The sequence below is a fragment of the Branchiostoma floridae genome, chromosome 16 (genome assembly GCF_000003815.2).
Source record: "Branchiostoma floridae strain S238N-H82 chromosome 16, Bfl_VNyyK, whole genome shotgun sequence".
Classification (NCBI taxonomy): domain Eukaryota; kingdom Metazoa; phylum Chordata; class Leptocardii; order Amphioxiformes; family Branchiostomatidae; genus Branchiostoma; species Branchiostoma floridae.
In genome coordinates this window covers 15,172,273-15,184,778 of record NC_049994.1, presented here as the reverse complement: position 1 = coordinate 15,184,778, position 12,506 = coordinate 15,172,273, and positions in this window count along the sequence as shown.

Here is a 12,506-nt window from a genome sequence, read left to right as displayed (position 1 = left end):
TTTACAGCTGACTGCCTCGGTGAGTCGGCCCGCATGGCCCAGCATGAGCATTAAAGAGGGCGTAATTTTTTTTCAAAACGATTTTTTTCCTTTTCAGTAATTTTGTAGGTTATTCCTTCGAAATCAACATATTAGTTTGTCTAGCTTGAAAACTGTACCCTACTATAATTTTGTCCGCGTCGATGTCAGTCCTTTTGGTCCTTAACTACAGAAATTCCCATGCAGAAAATTCTGTTCTGCTGCCATAAAGGGATTTTCCCAACAAGGAGATATACTCAGGAACAGGAGCGAATGCTCATAACTACATTTGTAAGGTAATGGTAAAGGTCCTAGCACCTTTGGAGCATTGGGTTGTTAATCCACTTTGACTAGGAAACAGTGTTAGAATGGGGGAGGCCATCACTGTCCTTACATTACCTTTTACCTCCATAACGGAGTCAGGAAAATTGTCTAAAGGTCTTTTCCCAAGGAGATAATTACTCGGGTATGCCAGGGATCAAACCTGGGACCTCTAGATCTCTTGTCCACTTAAGCCCGGCTATTCTTCTCCAGATTAGTGAACTCCAACACGAAATTGTAAGTAGTGAAATTAATCTCAAAGCATATCAACCATTTGCTTGTTCGTACTGACGACCCCCCCCCCCCGCTGAAACAACTAGAGGGGCACCACACTGTTACAGGGCAAAACATGTAACGACGTTTACAGCGCCGTTTCTTATCTGTCGTAACTGAATTACGGGAACATTTGAGCGCAGATCAAATTAGCTCATTGGGGCCTTGAACTCTGACCTCATGTGACTCAAATCAGAAGCCTCCACTTAGGAAGTCAGCCACGCTCTGTTCGTTATCATCGTTAACAAAGCCGCCTAAGTGTTAACGTTGTCTTTCTTATACTTTGCCCAAGAATGGCCAACATGGGGAACTGGACCTACAGCAAGGCATTCGTTCTCCTGTACTTTGCGCTGACGTGGCCAAGCCCGAATGTGTACGGAATAACTGAGCAGGACGCGGCCCGATTGAAAAGTTAGTAGGTTTACCCTTACGGTTTTTCATTACTTGAAGGCATGACTATTTTTTGCAGTTGTTCTTGTCAACTTTGTTCTTGTCAGTGGGTCCACCTTGGCGTCTAACAATAGTTGTCAGGTGCAAATAAGGATGATATTTCTAAAAGGAGCGGGAAAAACATTAATACCACCTTCACAGAGAAACAAAGAACACAGGACGTGTCTATAGAATGCCTGTGAAAAGACACGCTAAAACAGCTAGAAGGTACCAACTTTACGCCATTCTCTACATGTCAACAATATGCAAGACAGCTAATAAACTCTTTGATTGCAAGAAGTTCTGAATGTCATTATAAGAAGGTTCCGATTTTTTCCGACCTTCAATGGGTAGGTAATGGGTATACTATAATCAGCTCTTTGAGTGACTGATCTAGTTACCTGTGTGCGAAAGAACTGGCTTCATTTCAAACTGGTCAACGATAAACGATCACGGAAAGTAAGAGCTCTTTAAAGAGGCCACTAAATTCCACCCTGATTTCTAACATTACAAGATCCACCCACAGATTACGGACGAAAGTGACACTCTACGGATAAAGGAAGCGTTACTAAATAGCCCCCGGGTGGGGATTTGTAATCGACTTATTTTGATTATCTATAAGACGATTCTAACTTTAGTCATTTACGGCATTCACTAGGTCGGATCTCAGAAGTAAAGGCTAAGATCGACAGGGTGACATTGCGGGTTGTGCGCATCCGGGAACATTCCTTCTCACAGAGACTTCCGGCCTTCACACAGCCGCCTGGTAAGATTCCTCAGTGGTACAGTAGAAGCCAGTTAATTGCACAACGGATTAACGCACACTTCGGTTAGCTGCACAGAATCTCTAAATCCCAAACTGGTGTGGTCCAGCTAGGTAACTTCGCATTATTGCACCAGCCGGATAATAGCACGAAATTCACTGGCAAATAGGCCGTGCAATTAAGCGGCTTCTACTGTATTTACCTTTTTGTGTTTACCTTCATGGAAGGGAAATATATTGTTTTGATCCGTTTTCTCTCGAAACAAATAAGGTCAATGGCCTGGACCAGACGGTTGTCACCATGGCTACTGGCAATGAAGCTGGCACCCTGTGGCGTTCAATTACATCATGTATAACAATTGTGTTAGGACAGAACAAGACGGACTGGTCACCATATACATGTACTTTTATGTAAAATGTATCCGAGTTAGAATAAACAGAGCAGTACATTGTTTGGCTGGACTTATACCACGTGAAGGTAAAGATTATGCATTTGCTTGTAAATGTTAGCGAAAGAAATTTTAAAGAAATTTTGTGTTAATTCATTGAAGGTCCGCTTTTAGCTCAGAACAAGTTATTTTTCCTGTGGCGACTGCATACATAAACATACTGTCACATGTATGCAGAAAAAAGTTGTCTATAGATTGTATTCAAAACACAATATTGTAATACAATTTAATCTCTATTTGACAAAAAGGAGATTTACCATAAGTAAGTATCCGTTTTAATGCAGTTGTAAAGATTCAATTGTATTTCAACATTGATAACCTGGATGTTTAATCTCCCTAAATGTAAAAACACACTCCAACCGAGACGGGGGGGGGGGGCGATACCGACTCCCAAGCATCTTTGACCCTTTGCTGACGTCACACTTCCGGTCTGTATGTGTCTTAGGCTTTGGGTCATTTCTACTCAGAGGTCTGATCGAAAGTTTGTTGGTAATCACTTTACTTTGTGTACGGATATAGAGTTTAGAATAAGTAAGAACACACTAGCTTCAGGAATTGGGTGTCTCTGTTTACCAATACACTCCAATCCGATTCTCTACCAGTAGAACCGGTGTTTCCGACAGTCCCTGTTCCGTTGCTGACAACAGCGATCCCAAGCGATATAGAAACAGCCTACACCTGTGAGTGGGGCACCTTGCATCTGTCATGCGAGGTGGGAAAGGTGCTCCTCATCTTGGACGCCACCTTCGGCCGGAAGTCGCCCGACCAGTACCCCGCCTGTGGATGTTCCGTCTGTACCACCGACTGCCGGGCAGCAAGCAGTCTGTTAGTAATGCAGGAAACCTGCCAGGGCGAACAGCGGTGCTACATTCGGGCCGATTACTTCGCTTTCGGAGACCCCTGCCCGGGTGTGCAGAAGTACCTGGATACGTCATACCGCTGTATCACAGGTGGGTACATAGAGAACACAACACAGGTGTCTGGAGGCGTCATACTGATGTATCGCCGGTGGGTACATAGAGAACTCAACCCCATGCATTCCGCATTACCCGTGGTTGATACATATCCGCGGAGTAACCAACGTTCGTTGTTTTCAACATCAAGGTCAAGTCGTTGAACGGTGTATCTTTTAAATATTACAACTTGAGACCACAGTACGTCGACTGGATATCCCTAAATGCCCTGTTTGAAAATACGGACAAAGGTTACCCCACGCATAAGAGTGAACTAGCTTTTAGTTCACTTTTTAGCTTCGCGTGTATTTTCCATCGTTTGTTTCCTTGCAGAAACTAACGTCGCTCTCGGTAAGACAACAACAGCAAGCTCTCACCCATCAAATTGGGGACCGGAAAAGGCTGTGGACGGCTCCTTCGGGACAAACGTTGGGGCCAACCAGTGCCTTCACACGGATTGGGTGTATGAGCCGTGGTGGAAGGTGGACCTGGGCGATGCCTACATGGTTAACCGGGTGGGCGTTCTGAACAGGGGCGACTGCTGCGGTTGGTTTATTTTTGTTTGTTTGTTTGTTTCCCCGTAAACTACCTCATGGCGTAACACACCAGATTTGTACTAAATTAAACTAAGTTAAATGATCCACCCACAATGGGAAGGACCCATGCTCTTTTGGATAGGTGTGGTTATACCCCTGTCACATTTGGCGAAAATTGATCGGACGACGATTCTGCGGCAATCGCCCGAGCCTCGCCCGAAGATCGTGGATAATGTGACAGGGGTATTATGGGTTCTTTTACGTGTTTGGGTGAAGGTTCCTCAGCGTCGATAGGTGCCTCAAATTAATGTAATATCCAAATGACGTCCCTAACCGAAGCTAGGTACTCATTTTCAGTAAAGTGACGAAATTCGTGAGAAGTACCTATGTACCTTTGTTTCCTATTGAACTATGTAAACCATTCTTATCTGTAAACTACGAGGGGCATTCAATAAGTAATGCCCCTGACCCACTGCCAGTTGTCTGATCTAGATGAAATGTTGCATGTGTAATGAGTCATATTTCTATGGGTTATGTTGCAAAAACAGCTCTGAACTAATTGTGGTTACTGATTTACTGGTGTTTGAACTGAGTCAGGTGCGAAATGGACCAGGTGTGAAATGGAGCAAGTTGAGTGTCGCGCAGTGATCCGGTTTTTGTATTTGAAAGGACGCACACCAAAAGGGACTTTTGATGAAATGAAAAAAAACTTATGGTGATGATGCCCCATCATATGAACTTGTAAAACGCTGGCATCCTGAATTCAAACAAGGCCGGAAGTCTGTGGAAACAGCTCCCAGACCTGGTCGTCCCTCTTCTGCCATTGATGAGGCACCTGTCGCAGGACCAACCTGGGATGTCCTACAAGAACGGTGTCCAGAGCTACATCAAATGATGGGAGAAATGCATAACTCTGGGTGGTTCCTATGTAGAGAAAGACTAATAACTGTGCCAAGTTTCATTAATCTCCTGCTATGGGAAATGGGTCAGGGACATTACTTATTGAATGCCTCCTTTATCAATTCATAGTTACGGTATAAAACCTGTTCAACTTAGATCGCCTCTGTGTCGAAAGATACCGGAAACATCTAAAATATCTAACCGTTTCCAAAATAATTTAGAGGTTACTTGTCCAATGAGTGGCTGTTATTTGGCATTCCTATTACCAGGATGTCTAACCGTCATCGACTTCTCAACGGACTGTATTTGCAGGCGAGCGACTGCATAACGTCCAGGCGCGAGTGGGCCCGAATGAGAACTTCGCCCAGAATGACCAGTGTGGGGAGACTTTCATGGGACGTCTAGCTAATGGAGCGAACATCGTGTTGCACTGCGACCAGCCCATGTCCGGTCGTTATGTGTCTATTCAGGTGATCATCATCATCACAGGGCTCGAAATACTGGGTGCACGTGCACCTTGGTGCACCCGAAATTGGAGCTGTGCACCCTGTGCAACCCGTTTGTTGACAAGCATTTTTGACTAATTTTGGTCCTAACAATGTGCTATATGAAATCTCATGATATCTGGAATATCTATATAATCAAATAATAATCAAATATTAATAGATTATGACGTCATCGGTCAAAATCCAAGATGGCGGACCATAATCAGATTAAGAATTATTATCCCTTAAAATTTGTACCTACATGGTATTCGTTCATAAAAATGTTTAAACAGACGTTAGTAGTCTATTTCCATCTTCCTTTGCGAATATGTGCTGAAAAAATGTATTTTTGAAAATTGAATGTGGTGGATATAAGATAGCGGAGCCCAATCTTAGACACGCATGATGTCATCTTATAACGTTATTGTGGCGTCATTGATGTTGCTATTGTCAACACTAGCCGTAACAAAGATTATCATTCTGTTATCTGTACTTGCTGTTGCATTTTTGTAGCATATCATGAAGTTTTCTGGGAATACCCCCTGTACACGGCTCCAGTCAGTATAGTCAAATTGATGACGTCATATTACGTCATCATTGCGTCAAATTTCTTAAAATCAGATATTATGTCCCCGGTCCAGGAATGACAAAAAACGGTCTGAATAGGGTTGGCCGGTGCGATTACTAATGTTTTACTGCCATCTGATTCAGGTGATGGCCCGGTCCGAATATCTGCAGATTTGCGAGGTCCTGGTCTTCGCAGAAACAGGTAAGAAAAATTGGGTGTTTTGATGATTCTGACAGCAGAGAGTGATATGGTAAGGTGGAAATTAGCGAGGCATGATTGTAGATGTGCTGAATCGGTACTCCAAATGTATTATTAGCAGACGCCCTTTCGTGTCAACTTGAACCAGACACAGAGCGTTCTGTTGTTGTATTCCTTACCCAATTAATGTACATACAGGGCATCCGAGAAACACTCCTGACAATTTCTCATGTTCAACTTTACTCAGGGGAACTCCGCTCTCTCCACCACTCATAATTGTTATCTATTTGATGTTGTTTTTAAATTCACTGTACAGACAGGTCGTTTTTGTTGATTATTAGCAGTCTTATTTGAGTAGCTTTAAGTTTTGTGTTCCTATCATTTGGTTCTTTCATGTCGTTATTGTAACATCTTGTTATTAAGTCTCATTTTTATTGCCTTAAGACCAAGACCGCCAATACAACCCAACTGAAAGAACAAGAGTAGAAAATCCAGTCGGCAATGACCGAAATACTTCCTTCCTCACACAGTGTACATCAGCCTGGGTTGCTGGGGGGACACACGTGACCGCGCCATTCCAACACTCGGTGGGACAGATCCACACCTAGATGACAACGTAGAGACGTGTTACCAGGTAGCACGTTCTCGTGGTTTCCCCGTGTTTGCTGTACAGTACGGCGGGGAGTGTTTCGGGTCTGCTAACGGGCTCAACACCTTCAACAGGTACGGCCCTTCCAAGGCCTGTACGGCGGATGGAGAAGGCGGGGCTTGGGCAAACGAGGTCTACAAGATTACAGGTCAGACTGTTGTAAAGCCCCCTTCACACGAGAGCACGAATCAGCCGGAATGCCGTCGGAATGAAAACTCTTTTCTATTCGTGGTTAGTTAGTTAGTTAGTCCCATAGCCTTTTAATCAGCCGTAAGCTGATTAATCTGCCGTAGGGGCAGCACAACAACTGTCATGCTGACTCAACAGGCTTTAAGTCCCCTGGCGGCTCCTATCTCCTCTCCGGGGCATGGTGAATGATGTAAATCACCGTATGGCTGATAGGACACGAAGGTTCGCCAGGCCTCCGTCCGGGTGATTCGTAGTGAATCACCAACTCCAGACAGAGTGGTTTCCTCCATCCACACCTCACCATCGCACATGTGGGGGTTCTTTAACGTGCATGGGGTGTGACTCTCCCCATACACGGGACCTCCATTTAACGTCCTATCCGAGGGACGTCCCTAGCCGAAGCTAGGTACTCATGTTCACCTGAGTAAAGTGAGGAAAGTTGTGTAAAGTGCCTTTCCCAAGGGCACAAGATCGGTGGCACGACAGCCGGATTTGAACCTGCAACCTCTCGGTGCAGATCCGGACATGCTGCCACTGCGCCACGCGGTCCCACATTCGTGGTACATTCTGGAAATTTAGTAGTGTGTTCCAGAAATTATCACTACATTCCAGCTATTTGTGCCCGCTCTTTTGGCTGGCCCGAAAGTTTTTAACATGTTAAAAACTGTCGAGGTGCATTCGAAGTAGAGAAATATCGAATGGCATTCAAAAAGGATTTTAACTATTCTAACTGCAGTATGACCGCATTCTACGGTATTCCAACATTATTCGAAACATTCTTATCTCATTCGACGGAGAACCAAAACGGCAACCCACTTCGAATCCTGCCCGAATGTGGCCAAAAGAATATTTGGAAGGCAGTGAGAATATCTAGAATACACTACGAATTCCCAGGAATAGAAAAGACTTTTCATCCTGACGACATTTTGGCTCATTCCTTCTCGTGTGAAGGGGATATTTGGAATTCCCACTCGGAATGGCCCCGAATGTGGCACGAATTTTTCAAATACTTCATTCCGGCTGGTTCTGATTGATTGCTGCTAATTCGGTTTCAGTGTGAAGGCCCTATTAATGGTGTACGAGTGGAAGTGAAGTTTCCGTTGTCCAGATAACATAACCGTCTATTTTACCATCTATGCCCACTTCAGGTTATTTTCTGCATGTTCAAGATATTCCCACCATTTACCATTATGGAATTACAGCATTTTGTCATTGATTATCCAAACTAGCTCTTTATTTGCATAATTCCCCATCTATATTAATGTTCTTCTCCTTCTGAGTTACATATGTCACATGCTTGAATAGTCCTATCATGGAACGGGGTGTGGTTATGAAATTCCTCATTGATTATGTATATCAAATCATTATTTGCATAATTACCATTTCATAATGTCAAGCATCACGTAAGCTATCTACATACCAAAATTTATGGCCGTCCATCCACCCGTTCATGAGTTATTCTCACTCAAATTCCAAATCTAAACCGGTTCCTGCAGTTTAAAAAAACGCTTGGGGGCCAAACCCCTATTTCTAACTCTCTGCGCCAAGAGCTAGCTATCACTCAAAAGTACGACCATGGCATGTAGAGAACATAACCATAACCTTCTCACCCCACCTCACCTAGTCCCATCCTCATCACATCAGGAGGGCCGGGGACTATGGTTGCCTCTAGTACAAGTCTCGTCCATCCTCCCTGTTCTTTGCCTTCTGTGTGCAGTCAGCTAGTGATCTGCTGTCCAGTCCCTGTTGTCGTCTCTCCATCTCCTGCGCCGCCTCCCTCTACTTTTCCATGATGGAAGGGTGTGGGTGGAGATGGTCTGGGTCCGTGTGGTGTGGCCGAAGTACTGTAGCTTCCTCCTTTTTACCAGCTTTAGGAGTGCCCTTTTTCTTCCCAACTCTGTCAGAACTGAGTTGTTGGTACAGTGTTCTGTAATAACCTTTCGGCGAATTTTCCTATACAGGAAGCGAAAGCCGTGAGTACATCAGCCTGGGATGCTGGGGAGACACACGTGACCGCGCCATTTCGTCTCTGGAGGGGACAGATCCACGCCTAGATAGCAGCTACGGTGACCGTCAAAACCCCATAGAGAAGTGTTACCTGGTATCACGTTCTCGTGGTTTCCCCGTGTTTGCTGTACAGGACGGCGGGCAGTGTATGGGGTCTGCTGATGGGCTCAACACCTTCAACAAGTACGGCCCTTCCAAAGCCTGTAAAGTGGACGGCGAAGGAGGGGCCTGGGGAAACGAGGTCTACAAGATTACAGGTCAGAAAGTAAAGTTCCCGTTATCAAAATAATGTAAATGCGTATCTATTTTACCATTTACGCTCCCCTCAGGCTATTTTCTGCATGTTCAATTAGGTATCAATCAACATGAAATTCCCATTATGAAATTGCAGCATTTTGTCGTTGATTATGCAAAGTAGGTCTTCATTTGCATGATTTCCCATCTATATTAATGTTCTTCTCCTTCTAAGTTACATATGTCACGTGGTTGAATGGTCCTATCATGGAACGGGATGGGTTCACAAAACTTGCTCATTAATTATGTAGATTAGATTAAGATTTGCATAATACCATCTAATGATGTAAAGTATCGCGTAAGCTATCTACATAGTACCAAAAGTTATGACCATCCGTCCGCCCCTCCTTCAGTTATTCTCTCAGATTCCGAAACTAAACCGGCTCTAGCGGTTAAAAAAAACGATTGGGACCAACCCCCTATTACTTACTCTTTCCTCAAGAGCCAGCTCTCACTGAAAACGTTAAACCATATCATGTAGAGAACATAACCATAATCTCCCGGAAAAAGTTTCATGAGGTTGGTAGAATAAATTAAAGGATGAAGGAGAATTCTTTTTACACAACTCCAGTTATGAACCGGGACGAGGGAGGATACAAGCTAAGTCATGTTTGGGACTGTTTTCTCACCGCAAAAGCGCCACCTACATCGGCTACATATAGCGGTGAGAAGCAGAACTCCAGTTAGAAGCTCTGATGAAGGTGTCTGAGAGACATCGAAACGTAAGCAATGTAAGTACCGACTGGTTGTGTAAAAAGAATTCTCCTTCATCCTACAAGTATAACCATAACCTTCTAGCAAAGGTAATAGCCGAAATACTCCTTTTCTCACACAGTAAGCAAAAGCCGTGACTACATGAGCCTGGGATGCTGGAGGGACGCATCTGACCGCGCCATTCCGACTCTAGAGGGGACAGATTCACGCCTAGATGGCATCTACTATTACCGTGAAAACCCCATAGACAAATGTCACCAGGTAGCACTCTCTCGTGCTTTCCCCGTGTTTGCTGTACAAGATGGCGGCTGGTGCGCTGGATCTGCTAGTGGGCTCAATACCTTCAACAAGTACGGCGCTTCCACAGGCTGTGCGAAAGACGGCGAAGGCGGAAGTATGGCAAACGAGGTCTACAAGATTACAGGTCAGACTGTTGTAAATGGTGTATTGGTGGAAGGGAAGTTTCCGTTTTTAAAATAGTAGTAACTTAAATGTGAGTCTATTCTACCATTATGTTCACCTCAGATTATTTGCTGCATGTTTAATGACGTATTATTTGAAGTATGGAATTCCAGCCATTCACCATTATGGAATTACAGTATTTCGTCATTGATTATTCAAATAAGGTCTTCATTTGCATACTTTGTCATCTATACAATATCAACGTTGTTCCCTTTCTCATCTACTTATGTCACATGTTTGAATAGTCCAATCATCGAACGGGACGTTTTATATATTTTCCTTATTATTTATGCAAATTAGATTATCATTAGCATAATAATTATTCACCGAAGTCAAGCATCACCTAAGCTATCTACGTATCAAAATCTGTGGCGATCCGTCGACCCCTTCTTGAGTTATTCTCGTTCAAATTCTGAAACTAAACCGGGTCCTGCAGTTAAAAAACCCGCTTGGGGGTCAACCCCCCTTTCAAATGCGGCAGCCGTGATAGATCTAAAACTAGTTTGATGAGGCAAACAAAAGACTGTCCATCATAATTTGAACCAACAATGATAGCATGAAAATCGACCAATTAGAGAATGGCTGCATGTCCGTCAAATATTTGCATTATTGTGTTCTTATTTTTTTAATCTCTTAAGGGACTGACTATAGGATCAGTCTATGCTACTCTAAGTTGTTATATCTGTCGGTGCTTAACACTAGTTATGATATTCATCATTTGATCTTATATTGTGAGAATTTGTGTGGTTTGGGGGGAAACTAAATGGGAGCTGATTTGAGAAAATATACGTTTTGTCTGTTTGCCTCATTAACCATTTATCATTTCGAATGATAAAGTTCTAGAGTCAGATCACTAATTGTTTTAAACTATAACTATATAATCGTAATGTTTTTAATCATGTTGATAATAAGAACTACTGACTGTCATGACAACATTTTATTGTAATGGGATCTGCAAGAGATTCCCTGTTGCACAATAAACCATTCATCATCATCATGAACCTCGTCTTCGAGCTATCATGGTCGCCGCGCGCGAGAAAGGTGCATTGCTTGCTCTCTGTCCCAAGAGCTATCTTTCACTCAAAAAGTACGACTATAGCATGTACTGAGTACATAGCCTTCTAGCGAAGGTAATTACTGAACTACTTATTTTCCCATACAGGAAGCAAAAGCCGTGAGGTCATCAGCCTGGGTTGCTGGAGGGACGCATCTGACCGCGCCATTTCGACTCTGGAGGGGACAGATCCACGCCTAGATGGCAGCTATTATTACCGTGAAAACCCAATAGACAAATGTTACCAGGTAGCACTCTCTCGTGCTTTCCCCGTGTTTGCTGTACAAGATGGCGGCTGGTGTGCTGGGTCTGCTAGTGGGCTCAACACTTTCAACTGGTACGGCCCTTCCACTGCCTGTGCGTCGGACGGCGAAGGCGGAAGTATGGCAAACCAGGTCTACATGATTACAGGTCAGACTGTAGTAAATGATGTACGGATGGAAGTGAAGTTTCCGTTGTTAAAATATTTATTGTGTGTCTACGATGCTTCAATTATAGCATGAAAGACGCCGTTTTTGAAGGCGAAGTGGGCCTTATGAACGCTAAGAATTCACATGTATACAGTGATCGTTTGTTATTTCCATGGAAAATGCAGATAACTGTACTTTTAGGTGTGTCTATGTTTCCGGATTTTTCCAGTCAGCATAATTCAATTGCAAGAATCTCTTAATGCAATACACTGATATTAGACATGTAGGTAGGTGTCGGAAAGACGAAGGTCAAGTTGATTTTGCATAGTATGTGGCTTTGGTACTGCAGCAAAACTTCGTTATTTTTTCATCTTTTGACCAGGACATGCTGTGGTCTTTTTGATGGCAGAGAGCTTGTGATGTAAGGAAAAAGTGGCATGCGTTTGGCCCCCTGACAGCTTGCCCTGGAATTGCAGGGCGTTTTTGTCAAAATCTTCCAAGGAGAATAACGGAATAGGGTAACGGCGGATATCCATATTTAGTATGCAGGTACCTTATGCCTAGGTTACACATAGCCGACTTTGGTTCCCGAACACTAGCCGACCCTTAGCCGACCCAAGTCGGCAGTAGTTCGGGAGTAGTCTGACCAGTTTAGGCCACGCCTATTTTTTAGCGCCGAACATGTCCCGAACACCTCCCGACCAGTAAATGACTTACTCCCGACTGTGTCCCAAATGCTAACTAACCTATCACCAACCATCCCGACCTCTAGCTGCAGACTGCCGAATCACTCCCGACTGATCCCCAACCGATTGCCGACCCTATTTCGACTTG